Raw genomic sequence first — 14,754 nt, 5'->3', positions numbered from 1 at the left:
TTGTTATTAATGGTGGACATAAACTAAAGATGATATACATTTGATTTCCAAGAACATGTTTAAACGCCTACCAATGGAGTGTCTATATGAGGTTATATGCTATAGCTGAGAAAGTCTAGGTTTCGTAATACCTCAAGAAACAAAATGAATTAGCAGCTGGAGCCTTATTGGCATCAGCGTTATTGCTCATTGATCTGCTGCTTCTACTTTACACCTTGTGCCAGGCGTCCTTGTTGTTGTGGGGCATTATGCCTTGATCTCTCCCCCTGCTGATTATTGGAGCGGATGCAACCCTACTGATATGGAACATATGGCTGTCTTCAGCTCCTTCAGACCTTAAAACGTGTGCATCTACGACCAGACAATCAGTCATGTTGTACCAATCTATCCCAGCGAGACATCTACACGAAGCTGCTAAGAATCATAGCTCGTGGATCGAGATTATACTCATGTGATAGATCGATAATTATAGAAACGCAACAGCACAATTAGACGTCCTAGCTTGAGCGGACGTTGCATCGTCGAGGACATGAGATATATGCTGCAGTATAAAAAATCAATGAAGTGGTAAAAAAAAGCTCACGTGCCATTACCTGTACTAGCAATGGATGGGCGCGGCGGCACGCCGCACCGAACTGATATGATGATTGCAATATTTTTAAAACCATACTTAAATTGATGGAAGCAATTAATGTTTTCTTGTTTAAACAGTAGGTTTTAAGATGGTTGGCAACTAAATTGGATACAACATACACTGAAATTAGGTGCATAAAAAGTTGATCATGAAGATCAAGTAAATAAGTGGGCATCAGAGCCAATAACTGGTGTTGCATTTTAGTTTACGGTAGGCATCTTTGCTAATCGTGTGCTTCTTCCATTTATTCTGGCGAGAGGCATGTTTTTGTGTTCAGATTGAATTGTATATTGAGATTGAACTGTATTTTTTTACTAATAGGCAGAATAAAATTAGTAATGTCTCTCATCCAAAATAGTTATTGAGATTTTCTAATTGGTGATGCCACGTCCGTCTACCCATAAAACTCTGACATGCAACTTAGATACGGTGAAAGCAGATACATATCTTAACTTGCAAACACATATGCATTGCACGGCGATGTTGAGAAGCGGAGAAGACGGGTTCTTTTATACGAAAGGGATTGGTAGGTTGTGCTGGTGTGTGTTTCTTGTAGACTGCATAATTGATAAGACTGTTATGTATAGCTTTTTTTCTTTGAGAGGAATTGCTCTGTATAGCTGCTGTACTAACAGTAGTCTGTTCTACGAAAGACTAACGGTAGATGATAGCACTGAAATATATATATGGTGGTTTGAGTAGTATTTTTTGGAACTGTGAGTGGCTTCACCACCAGCAACCAAACCAACCAGAGAAGACAAAAAATGCTAGTGAGAGGAGATGACTCCTTCAACCAGACCCAGAAAAATGAATGAAAAAAGGTAAGCCATGAAAAGAAGGAAGAGTTCTCGTTCCTTGACTCCTGCAGGGATGGAGTCTCGCGGCCGGCCGAGATCCCACACATGGGCATCATCGACCTACGATGAGATCCTGGATACAGAGCAATTAGTCAGCAGTGGTAGGCGGTGGTGGATACAGAGCCATGGAGGGCGGATTGGGGGGGGGGGGGGGGGACGGGAGCAACCATTCATGCTGGTGAAGTAGATGTCTCGGTGCCTGGTATGTTGTATGTAGCTCATTTTTCCCAGTATTTACTACAAGTTCGCGTAGTGAATGAGAATTTTAACTCTGCTGAGAAGTTCACTGAGTTTGACACTGAATTGTAATTGAATTCTGTTCTGTGCATGCTATAAACATAAATTAGAAAGGCAGAGTAAGAATCAACTGCATAAATACTGTCTTATTACTGAACAAACTGATTACAACAGTAGAGATGATATAAAGACAGAAGAGACGAAGAGTTGTCTTCAATATAATATTCATTCAGTGCAACACGAAGTAGAGAAGAAATCAGTGGTTATAGTATACGTGGAAGTATTTTCTAGTGAAAAGTGCACATAACATAGGCGTACTGTGATCTGAGCTGCCGTGGCTTGAAGTGCAGCAGTACGTGTAACATAGTAGCATCTATAGGTAGTTTCAGAACTGAACCTCTCCAGCTACCATTTGCACAAACCTGAAATTTGTGTTGGGAGGATGGCCTTGTTCCTGTATTCGATTTAAAATCATTAGTTCTTATTATGTATAGGCCAATGAGAATTGTTGCTTCAAATAGTACATACAAACCTATGACATCACTACTAAAGCAAAATATATTATTTCAAATAGGTTATGAGTAAATGGAATTCATTTAATAAAATGTGTGATAAATCCTGTGGGAAAATAAGTGATAAATCAAACAACTCCCATCAGAATATTCTAAGTATTTCAATCATCCACTCTCTGTTCAATCCTTTGATTCAAACAGGCCATGCACTGAACTGCTGAATATCAACAGGCCTTGAACGGTTCCTGACTTTCCTCTGGCTTCTTAAAGTGCAAATCATAGAGATGATTAGGGGAATTAATCATTAGACCACATTTTTGAAAATAAATATATCATAGATAAAATATGAAGTTCGAACTAAATTATAGCTAAGTTAGAATTTCTCGGAAGATTTGACAGGGTATGTATCATTTTGTATGAAACACCTTAAAGTAGCTCATCAGGTTGAGAAATCGTAAATAATATTGCCTATTATCTCTTAAGAAAGTAATTAATTCTGCTAATGGAGGAACTGAGTTTACATAGTAATGTCGATCTACACCTTCATACCTTTATATGCTCTGACCAGCTGGAACGCAAGGATTCGTAACTGTAATATGAAACTTATTCACTGAAGCAAGGCTGAACTAAAGGATTACTTGCTCAGTTTATATCCTCAAACTACAAACTGTAATAGGAATATAGGATTGTACCACTGAAAGTGTTGCTATGTGTAGAGGAAACCATTAATTCGGGGAAGCCATTGGTAGGCTGATACGCACTGGATGATGTAGCTTCTCCACTCTTAGCTACAATTCAGTGAAGATAGGAATTGGCATAAGAGCATACACACAGATGTGTTCATACTGTAAAAAAATCTGAACGTAAATATTTAGTCAGCTCACAAACCGAACATATGCAATCTACCACCAACAGAAGGAACATCTGAGTAGTCCGCAGAACCAATCACACTACCAGCAGCAAAATCCCGCGACCACAAACGGCTACCGATCATAGATGCTACAGGAGCAACGGCATGCCGAGCACAACCCCTCCCTACCACACCTTCCACGCGCACCACTGGACCGCCCAATCCGCACAACAATAACATCTTGAAGATCGCCAGCACAGATGCGGAGGAGGTGACCTCCGGTAGCAACCAATAGCCAGCCCAGAGCAACTAAGAGGATCTCCACTCACAGTAAGACCTACGTAGGCAGAACAACTGGTCACTTTTCCAGCCATATATCTTGCCTCCAAGCATCCACCTTGGGCAAAACACACGAACACAAGAACAGAACCCAACACAGCAGGCAAAAAACTCAGGAACCCAACAGAAAGAACAACCGGCAGCAGCAAACAATCAAAAACTTTCCGATGACGGAAAAAACAACAAAATCCTGTGTTGAGGAACGTACCACGCACTCTGACCACGAGGCGAAATTCACTGAATAGCAGGAACACCAAACGTAGCCTACCTTGGTACGAATGGACGAAACAAATACAAATAAACTGAATCTTGATGAAGGGGTGGGAATCTTCATCTGGGAATTAAGGAACCAACAAAATGCCAAAACTGCAAGTCGTTGATGCTCGATGTAGGCTGCTTACCGAAGACCGCGACCTATTCTAGCTCATTGCCTGAACATAAAGAGTATGGTTATCAAGCTCAGGATTGCATGGATGGACGACGAACAGAGATAAATTAAATCTTGATGAGGGGGAGATGATTCTTCACCAGGCAACTAAGGAAGGCCGCCGGCCGCAAAGCTCGACCCAATCTTCCAAGACCTGACCAGAGGTGCGGCAGCGACGGATCACCAGAAAAAGGAGGAGGAGCACGACGATGAATAGAAGCACACCCACCAACCATAATCGAAGAAGGCGACATGGCGAGCAACAGCGGTCCGTCCCGCACGGCAAGCGGCGCAGCAGGCCAGCATGTGATGAAAATAAAGATACGTACCCTAGCAATGTTTGCACCGCTTAAAAGTCCTCCAGTAAAGACGTTTTTCTACAGGAGCACCGGAAAGGGGAGATAGTAATTACCACCAGCTAAGCAGTACCAAAAACTCATGTGAGTGATTATTCTTAAGGTTGACTCAAAACATGCAAGCATAATATTGATGAGAGCAATATTGTTTTGATCGGTAAGATCTCTAATGTCTGTGGAGTAAAAAAATAGCATCAACATTTATGAGATGCCAGTGGTTCATTTGAATTGGGAAGATAGTAGTCTACGAAATGGGAGTCATGTAGATAGGTTTTTCTTTTCATAAGGTTCAATTCACTACAGAAAAGATCACCTGGAGGTTAGTAAAAATAAATTGAATCTTTTAGCAAACATACGAAGAATGGGCGAAGCATTGATGGTAATACATTTGTTCGAGACAAATAAGAAAAAGCGTGGTAAAGTTCTACTTCATTACCACGCTATGTACGCACCTTGCACATTTTCTTCAGCTGCATACAAACAAATCAGAAGATTGTTTCAGTGCATTGTAGGTGATAGATAGTTGCCTTAACACATATGCGGAAATAATGCCACTAAACTCACACCAATCGACAGTTTACAGAGAAACTATCAAAACAGGCATGTTCTTAGACTTTCAGTTCAATTGCCATTTCTGTCCACTTAAACATTATCCTACAATGGTGGTATGTTTAAGACATCTAAATTAAATTAATCTGAGGTATTAAATATTATGCAATTCCACATTACAATATGCTAATTGTCCATCAGTGTGCTCCTTGTGGGATATCTAGTGTCTTTGACATTCAGACAGTGCCAAAGCGGAAAATAGTGGGACAACACAATGCTCTCTAACTATACAATGGCATCAGGCTACGGGTGTTTACAGTACTAAGCGAGAGAAGAAACATAATGAAAATTAAAACTTACTGTTTGGTTAAGTTTGTGCTTCCAAACTAAGCGAGAGAATATGACCACTATAACAGCAAATTAGCTCAGAATCACCCTCATGGCACCGATTTATCAAAAAATGAGACGTAAACTGTGATCACGCCCATCTTCCAGATGTTGTACTCATTCTCGTGCACGCTCACCCGTGTCATGCCCTTGTCCAGCAGCTACTACCAATGAAGACATGAGAAAGAAGGCCTACCAAAAAACGGAGATGCGGAACGCATAGAAATAGTGGCGACGCCCACCTGCATACAAGAGAGAGAACCCGGCGCACCAGCACGGACTCCGGCCTCTGCCGGGACGTCCCGGCTGCCTACCACGCCGGCCACACGCGGAGCAGCACAAACGCATTCCATCTCCAAGAAGAAGAGAAAGCAAATTAACGAAAGAAAATCAGTGCAAATCAAAATACAGAAGAAAGATCTAAAAGGGGAAGGAGGCATAGAAAACTCGTCGGGGATGGAATCCGGGCGTGGACCTAAGGCACAAGTACGACTCCAAGGCCGTGCGCTGGCTGCTGTAGCAATACTCCTCTGCCGTCTTCAATGACAGAGAGGAGTCCTCCGCCAAGCGCCGCCGGATGCTGCAACGACGCGCGTCGGCGCCATAATCCCGCTTGCCACCGCTGCGCACAGCAAGATTCTGTGGGGCGGGGACCCGGCCGCGGCACACGCAGCGCGCGGGCAGAGGAAGACGTATCCTCATCAAGAGGTGGCGTGGCGACGATATCCAAATACATCGTGTGAGTGGCGGCGACCTCCTAAAACGGCAACGCCGGCGGTATGTGCCGTACTCGAGGTAGACGAAGGAGAAGGGGCAAGCCCAGCTTGCCACCGCACTGAGATGCGGGAGGCCCCGGCCAACCTAGAAGGGAGCAGCAGCAGCAGACCACCACACCATCTGGAGGCCAGAGCATCGTGGTCGCGGGGAGGAACCGGAACTGCGGCACCGTGGAGCCGTGCGGCGGGGAGGGCGATGGGCGTGGCCAGGGGGGAGGGGGGTTGGCTGTTTGGTCTGGACTCTGGATGTGCGGTGGAGCCATGGAGGTTTGGGTTATTCAGTTTGGGAACTTGAGCACCGCTTTGGTTGCCATTGCAACGCTACAGCCACGCCAAACACCAAAGCAGCAAAAGCAGCCCACAGCACCAGCCCCCAAGTAGTATGAAGAGAAAAAAAAAGTAGTATGAAGAAAGATGAAGAGGCAAATTTTTACAAAGCACCAAAAGTGCACCCAAAAAAACAACCTTGTTAATTCTTAAAGAGGCCCAAAATTATGTGAGAAAAGGAAGTTGTTAAGGTTTAATATAGTAGTTACTAGCAATGAAAGGCGCGGCGGCACGCCGCGCCATGTGGTGGCTGAGTGATGGTAAACTTTGGTTGTGTTAAATGTTTGTGGGTTTTAGTTTTTTTTTATTTTTATAATTGTGTTTGTTCTTTTTAGAATCCAAGCTTTGTATAATAAATCAAGCTGGGTGTGTAACGTCTTTGATGTGTTGGGTGAGTATTTTCCTTGCTCTTCGTTCTACGAAATGTCTGTGTGCCTATTCTGAATAAAAAATTGTGTTTTCACTCAAGTGTTAACTTTTTTACCGGCATGCACTGTATATGTAAGATTAACTAAGTTGTTAAATGAAACAAATGTTGAATGAATAAGAAAAGTGAGATGGTGATAATATGTTAGGGTGGTTTAATTTTTTTTTCTTGTGGTGACGCCTGAATGGATGTGCTACGCATGATGGTACATGTGTTCTCTGAAACATGGCATGCAGCCGTGTTCTTTTCAGTAGAGTGTTCTCCTCACTATGGATGATTTAATGAATATATATGCTCTTTTTGAGATGTATGCATCACATGTAGAGTGAGATGGCGCTCTCTTAGATGTCATGCCGACTCCTCGATTTCCTCTACATGGTAAATTTGTCTTCATTGTGGTGATCTTCTCTGAATGTGGAGCTTATTTTCTTTTACATAAAATGTGCACACTCTTGAAGTTGCTTGCAAGGTTATATTGGTGAAGTGGTCAAGAAACTTCCATTTATTGGTCTCTAGTTTGATACCTATCGTAGGTATGGTGTTTTTTAGTGATGTCTGTGCTTCCGTGCCAGATTTAGAGGTTCCTGTAGAACTTAATCAGGTGTGTACCTAAAGAGGCCAAGGGTATCGTACAATGAAGGGGCTGAAGAGAAAGCGGCGAAGTCGTTGATCCGACTACTTGAAAGGGAATTTAAGTTCGAAACTAAGGATCTCATTAGTGGAATATGAGTCGTTTTAACCATGATAGTTACAATTCTTGCAGTGGATGACATTGTGCAGAGAAAGAGAAGTAGAGAACCACCTATTGAGGATGAGAGTAGAAGCATTGACAAATGGTTGTCGCCGTAAGTTGGAAGGTGTTGATCATACATATGCAAAACTTTCTTCTGCTTAGTCGATAACTTTTAAGTAGTGTGCACCTGGAGCTGCTGAGCGTCCATATGAACATATCACTAATTTCGCTCTCATGGTTGTTTTAGTGATGGAATTTCTAAGCTTGAGAAATCCCTGAGAAGTATTACCTAGTGCTTTCGCTGCTTCTATGTTGACGGTTGTATTGTAAGGAAATGTCTTATGGTGTGTAGCGTGTACATGTTATGCTCTATAGAAGAAAAGTTGTTTCAATGTATAGTTTTCCAATGTATTCGGATTTGTGCATGTGCTTTTGTCTGTATATTTTGCCGGATACACTCTTATACACCTACCGTACCACCGATAGATAGGTAGGCAGTAAGTACTATGAATTAGAGCATCTCCAACAGAAACACTATAATAGCGCGCGCTAAAAGGCATTTACAGCGTTGTTCTAGGCTTTGACGCACGCGACCTGGAGCTCCACTGGATGCTCTATTTTTCAGGCGCATCAAAACAACGCTCTACCGGATGCTGCGTTTTACAGCGCGCGCTACCGCACAAACACAAATCTCAGAAGCATCTATTCACATGAAGATCAAACACACATAAATAAAATCAACAATAAATAGTTCAATTATTATTACAACACAAATAACATCAACAATGAATAGTTCAAATGAATAAAATGGATGTCTAAATAACAATACGACAAATGCAACAAATGGTAAAATAAACTGAATTTGTTCATTGTTGCACATGCCACTTCCACCACTCCTCGATGATATCAAGTTGAAGTTGATCATGCATTTATCCTTAATGAATGGCATGGTATGAGGAAATAAATTGGGCTAGTCACTTAGACGGGAACTCCCATTAAGTCATTGATTGGAGCAGCGTTGGCGAGTAAGGGCGGCGGCGACGCGGTTGACACCCGCTTGATTGGAGCAGCGACGGCGAGGAAGAGGCGGCGGCGACGCGGTTGTCGCCCGTCGATTGGAGCAGCGCCGGCGCGCCAAAAAAGCTCGTGGAGTATCAGCGCGCTGATCTACGCCAGCGAGCAAGGCGGCGGCTGAACCGACGTGGAATAGGGGCGACGGCAGCGCCGGAGTGGGAGGCGGAAATGGGGAAGCGGCGCGGGTGAATTTTCGGGGGGTTGTTGGCCGCGCGCGTGCGATTGTGCAAAACGCGCGCTATTTTAGCGTGTCTTTGCAGCGCGCTATTTTAGTGTGTCTGTTGGAGCGGCCAAAATGCGTCTCAGCGCGGTCTGTTGGAGCGGCCAAAATGCGTCTCAGCGCGGTAAATTGGTGGCGCTATTATAGCGCTTGGAGATGCTCTTAGAAATACTGTGAGCTAGAATTCGTGAAGAACAGAGTTGAACTTATAAACTTTGTTCTAGAATATGATGGAACAATGTGTCCTTTATTTATACTTCTGAAATTGTATAACATTCATAGGATACACAGAGAAGGAGACAACATATGGGACAGAAAAGACTACTTAGTTATTTCGAATGGGCATGGCTACACTGATATATAATTGTCTAAGGAATACACGGCCGTATATCGACATTGTTCATGGATCACGGAAACTCAGAGGAAGCAGCTTCGCATGTATCTGCCGAGGAATTTTGCACACATTTGCAGACCAAACTGAGAAAGTGTAGGAGGACACAACTCTGCTAGATGCACTTGGTGGATCGTCAAGGGATGTGTTATATGGCCTTCACCATACAAAAAGGACACGTATTGAATCGCAGCAGGTGTGAATAGATTACACGGTAACACTTCCTGATGATCCGTACAACTACAGAAGCCCAAAAACACAGGTGCTCTGCTAAGACCACAATTTTACCGCATCAACTACAGAAGCTGATGATGGTGCACTCTATCTCGTGAGATCCATAGATGGTGGCAATGTTAAAGTCTCAAGGACCTTGAGCCTACTTTGAAGTTTGAGGAATAGGGGGACCCTCATTATTCTGACCTGCAGTCGAACCATCCAAATGTAAATATAAATATTAGTACCCATGATGAAAAAGAATCAAAATTTCTGGGCAGAACTTAATTTAAGTAAGAGCAAGAAAAAAAATAATCATATCTTAATGGTACAAATATTTCTTAACGTGGCATCTTTACATGCAGAAATGTCCTATATCTTTTTTCAGCTATATATAACTTAGGGAACAGAACATAACAACCCAACAATGCTAGAACACGTTCATGCTTATTCTAGAATCAAGTAGACAGCCAAGAATTCCTAGTCATTTTAACCCTATATCTTGAAAGAACAGCTTGTGTTAAAGGAGAGTGGGAGAATTACGCTATGCTGGCTAAATTCATATGCACTTATAAGAATTAGTTTGTCGGATAATAAACTTGTTTCTTCCATAGCTCATATATAATTCCGTAGGAAATTTTGTTTACAGAACACAATAAAGAACATAAATAGTACACAAAGAAGACATACATGACCGCCTAAATCTGTTTTCGATGTGCTAACCGAATAGATAAAAATCAGGAAGCAGAGGAAGCACTAAAAACAGAGAGGAAGGAATAGACCAGCCTCCATATATATTAGCTAAAGCACCTTAGAGTTGTAGGTATCATCTGTAGAAACCAGGCCAAAATCTGGCAAGATACAATAGGAACAAATTTGAATTTCATGTATCGACCTAAACGACCAAAATATCTTGAAGTTGTAATTTGTGTACATATTCAGCTGGGGAGCGATTTTTGAAAATTATGAATGCAATATGTTCTGAATGAAATATATCTAAATGACCAGATTCAAGCGGGCTAAGACTCTCGAGAGTTCAACAATCCCGAACTATCAATTAATCGTGTACAGAGGGAACCTAATCAAAGGGAGCACACTAAATAGGAATGCACTGCATCCAAACCAGTTACACATCACAATTTATCTACAGACGGCTTCTTTGTCTAAAAGCAACTTACCGGACTCGGACATTGTATGGCAGCAGATATGTAGGCACTTGTTTGCACTGGTGATTCGTTTTGTTCCAGCATAGCTTAGTATGATTAATCTTTTCACAGCGTTAAAAGAGGGGTATATATGGATGGCAGTTTGATTTTGTCTCTTTAGGAAAAATTCAAGTGGTTGTACAAATATATCATGATAAGCGCACGAACAGAGGATGTTATCTAAACCGTAGTGAGTTTGGGAACACAGACGATCCAAGCATTCTTTCACGCGGTTGGTATTTCCATGAGGAGAGATACTTACTAAATTAGCCTAACTCGATACATGATGCTGAATAGGAGCAAGTGAATTAACTGAATACCTGGTAGGATGATGTATGTTGAGCACAATAATGCGCAGTCAACCTTGATGAAATACACCTATACAGATTATTCCGTGTTTCCATATGTAGGCCCTTCCGTGGGTGACGCGCACAAGGGATATTCCATTGATAACCTTTCTGCGAGAGATCGTCGACTAAAGCGGTTTGGATTGTCAATTTAACCTGCACGCCGTTATTTGTCCTTGGTACAGAAGATGATTCATGTTAATGTGGTAGATGTGAAGATTGCTTCAGGCGTAAATTTATGTCTAGTGCAATCATATATAAAACATAAAGGGCATGTTAAGCATTGCTGGCACATCCCAGATTCTTAATTGGGGCTGTGTGCAGCACTTTTCAGCACATGTTCTGTAAGTTTGAAATCTTAACTAATAACACGGAAAGGAAGAAAATTATAAAGCATAAAGGTACAGAAGTCCAAACCTTAACTACGACATGAGTCCCTTGCAATTCAGGAAAATAAATCGCCAGGAAGGTGACTATTGGAACAATATATTTTATTGTTCATATGCCATAGGAATTCAAAGTGCTGAAGTGAGATTCATAATTCCTTTAAAACATGGTCTTTATCCTCTGACCGAACGCACAATTCCTCTGTAGAGTAAATTGACCACGAAAAACATGCATTAGCAGGACATAGATAGAGATGATAGGTAAAAATGGATCTTTATCAGATGTAAATAGACGTCAAATTGAGAGAACTGACCCTCATACAGGGGAGAGAAGATTGAATGACTGAATCTTTAGATACTTCCATCAACCAGTGTACTACCCATACTTGTCAACCTCTAAAAAATATTCACTATTTAATCAATTGGACAAAATATCATCAAATGCGACCAGGAATTAATGATGTAATAAATCATGGCACACACCTTATCTTGGAAGACAGTCTAACTATGCATTGCACATGCTCTTCCTTTTATTCACAAAATAGAATAATCCATGATCTTGTCTAGCCTGCTGATTTCATACACCACAGGTACTATCATCTAAAATAGCAAATTGTCTACATCAATGCTAACCCACATCCCATGAATTGCCAAGCAGTATATTCCTAGAAGCAGTGAAGTCACCCTAACTAAGTAGAAATAATAAAAAGGAGTGCTTGAGAGATTCAGATCAACGATGAAAACTAAATTGTACTTGTACTCCAAACAAAATTATAGATGTTAATGGATGAGTGATTGTGTAAGGACCTCTGAACCAAAAGTGTTTCAATCTGATAAGAGTCAAATTGTTTGCGGAATAAATTGCAGTTTGCATTAGGATAGTCACTAAAACCAAAATCCTGATCCTAGAGGAGCTACACTGAATCATATAGAATATTTGAGATAGAGACTTTTGAGAGCTCTCGTCAGTGTGTACCACTGTTTTAATGCTGTCCTTCCAGGTCAAGCATCATATAGATCTGTGCAATGACGCGAGCACTGAAAGAAAATCACACTATTAATATGCAGTATCAAAACCCTTCAACATAGGCTTCAAATAGGAAAAATGAGAATAGTGAATTAGTCAGATCGAGTACAAAGAATATCACTGGTATATGAAAAATTGAAACTAAAGATGAGTAATTTAGCTAGAAAAAATGAGAAGAAAAAAGAGCAACCAAAAAAACTGAACCTTAGTACCTATGGGGCATTCCATCAAACAGTTGAGATCTGTGGCACCACCGTTCTCATTTCTCACTGCTCCTTGTGCGGCCATGCCGCTTGCGCCTCATAGCTGCTCCCGTGTGAGAAAAAGAGAGAAATATGTAAAGAGAGAGCATGAGTAGAGACTCACAAACTCGCACAGATAGAGGACACACATTGCCAAAAGATACGGCGCCGCCTCGCCTAGACGTTTGTGTTGTTAGGTGCGTCATCGTCGACGCGGACGTGCTGGCGCCTGGCAGTGAAGGACGGGCTTATTGTTGCCCGTGGAGGAGATGCCGGTGGAGGCAAATCTCCCAGTCTGCACTGGCATCTGCGCCGTCGAGTTCGGGGATGCCATACTCGCCGAGGTCCTCCTCCGATGCCATACTCGCTGAGGTCCTCCTCCGATGCCATACTCGAGAGGAAAAAACGCTGAGACCCTTGCCGCCAGCGACCTTGGAAGGAAGAGGAGGCTTATCACGCCGGTGGAGGCGTCGGTAGGCGCAAGGGTGGAGGCGTCGTTAGGGAGAAGATGGGAGAGGTGAAAGAGGAGGGACAAATCCGCCTGTTGGTTCCAAGCCCGATGCACAGCGGTGAAGTTTAGATTGATTCATTGGAAAGGAAGCACCGCTTTGACCACTAAATCAAGCTACAACCACACCCAGAGGTACCCAGAACAACCCAAAACCAAAGCAGCGGGCAGGAAATAAACTTCTTGTCTCTCAAATAAATATTATGGAGCACCAAAACGACCCCAAGAAAGCACCACGGAATTGCGAAACAATCAAGATACACACGTGTCACAACTGTGTTAATTCTCAAGGAGGCTCAAAATTTTGACAAAAAAGTGTCTCTCAAATAAATATTATGGAGCACCAAAACGACCCCAAGAAAGCACCACGGAATTGCGAAACAATCAAGATACACACGTGTCACAACTGTGTTAATTCTCAAGGAGGCTCAAAATTTTGACAAAAAAGAAGTTGGTTCCCAAATAAGTATAGTATATATATATCAGTGTGTACCACTGTTTTAATGCTGTCCTTCCAGGTCAAGCATCATATAGATCTGTGCAATGACGCGAGCACTGAAAGAAAATCACACTATTAATATGCAGTATCAAAACCCTTCAACATAGGCTTCAAATAGGAAAAATGAGAATAGTGAATTAGTCAGATCGAGTACAAAGAATATCACTAGGTATATGAAAAATTGAAACTAAAGATCAGTAATTTAGCTAGAAAAAATGAGAAGAAAAAAGAGCAACCAAAAACACTGAACCTTAGTACCTATGGGGCATTCCATCAAACAGTTGAGATCTGTGGCACCACCGTTCTCATTTCTCACTGCTCCTTGTGCGGCCATGCCGCTTGCGCCTCATAGCTGCTCCCGTGTGAGAAAAAGAGAGAAATATGTAAAGAGAGAGCATGAGTAGAGACTCACAAACTCGCACAGATAGAGGACACACATTGCCAAAAGATACGGCGCCGCCTCGCCTAGACGTTTGTGTTGTTAGGTGCGTCATCGTCGACGCGGACGTGCTGGCGCCTGGCAGTGAAGGACGGGCTTATTGTTGCCCGTGGAGGAGATGCCGGTGGAGGCAAATCTCCCAGTCTGCACTGGCATCTGCGCCGTCGAGTTCGGGGATGCCATACTCGCCGAGGTCCTCCTCCGATGCCATACTCGCTGAGGTCCTCCTCCGATGCCATACTCGAGAGGAAAAAACGCTGAGACCCTTGCCGCCAGCGACCTTGGAAGGAAGAGGAGGCTTATCACGCCGGTGGAGGCGTCGGTAGGCGCAAGGGTGGAGGCGTCGTTAGGGAGAAGATGGGAGAGGTGAAAGAGGAGGGACAAATCCGCCTGTTGGTTCCAAGCCCGATGCACAGCGGTGAAGTTTAGATTGATTCATTGGAAAGGAAGCACCGCTTTGACCACTAAATCAAGCTACAACCACACCCAGAGGTACCCAGAACAACCCAAAACCAAAGCAGCGGGCAGGAAATAAACTTCTTGTCTCTCAAATAAATATTATGGAGCACCAAAACGACCCCAAGAAAGCACCACGGAATTGCGAAACAATCAAGATACACACGTGTCACAACTGTGTTAATTCTCAAGGAGGCTCAAAATTTTGACAAAAAAGTGTCTCTCAAATAAATATTATGGAGCACCAAAACGACCCCAAGAAAGCACCACGGAATTGCGAAACAATCAAGATACACACGTGTCACAACTGTGTTAATTCTCAAGGAGGCTCAAAAT

General features: G+C 42.6%; 3 long non-coding RNA genes across 9 annotated transcripts; all 3 read right to left on the bottom strand.

Annotated features, from left to right (window-relative positions):
• Positions 1-1,646: 1,646 nt before the first annotated feature.
• LOC127300496 (uncharacterized) lies at positions 1,647-5,593 on the bottom strand. 6 transcript variants are annotated; one of them, XR_007851306.2, is made up of 5 exons: positions 5,122-5,586; positions 4,665-4,682; positions 3,958-4,233; positions 3,698-3,860; positions 3,011-3,427 (listed from the first exon to the last, which is right to left on the bottom strand). It is a non-coding gene; the product is annotated as an uncharacterized lncRNA (long non-coding RNA). The 6 variants fall into 6 exon arrangements; XR_011756909.1 differs by adding an exon at positions 1,647-2,182 and having other exon boundaries at positions 2,933-3,427; positions 3,958-5,584; XR_011756911.1 differs by having other exon boundaries at positions 2,615-3,028; positions 3,129-3,427; positions 3,958-5,584.
• A 3,419-nt stretch (positions 5,594-9,012) lies between these two features.
• LOC127300473 (uncharacterized) lies at positions 9,013-13,090 on the bottom strand. 2 transcript variants are annotated; one of them, XR_007851286.2, is made up of 7 exons: positions 12,666-13,090; positions 12,487-12,580; positions 11,731-12,285; positions 11,562-11,643; positions 11,279-11,449; positions 10,835-11,036; positions 9,013-9,516 (listed from the first exon to the last, which is right to left on the bottom strand). It is a non-coding gene; the product is annotated as an uncharacterized lncRNA (long non-coding RNA). The 2 variants fall into 2 exon arrangements; XR_011745044.1 differs by having other exon boundaries at positions 11,562-12,285.
• A 423-nt stretch (positions 13,091-13,513) lies between these two features.
• Positions 13,514-14,385, bottom strand: LOC139831032 (uncharacterized). Its single transcript, XR_011745034.1, has 3 exons — positions 13,961-14,385; positions 13,782-13,875; positions 13,514-13,579 (listed from the first exon to the last, which is right to left on the bottom strand). It is a non-coding gene; the product is annotated as an uncharacterized lncRNA (long non-coding RNA).
• Between the last annotated feature and the right edge of the window lie 369 nt (positions 14,386-14,754).

The sequence above is a fragment of the Lolium perenne genome, chromosome 1 (assembly GCF_019359855.2).
Source record: "Lolium perenne isolate Kyuss_39 chromosome 1, Kyuss_2.0, whole genome shotgun sequence".
NCBI classification, from domain to species: Eukaryota; Viridiplantae; Streptophyta; class Magnoliopsida; order Poales; family Poaceae; genus Lolium; species Lolium perenne.
Note: the sequence above shows the minus strand (reverse complement) of the source record. Positions and strands in the feature narration are given on the sequence as shown.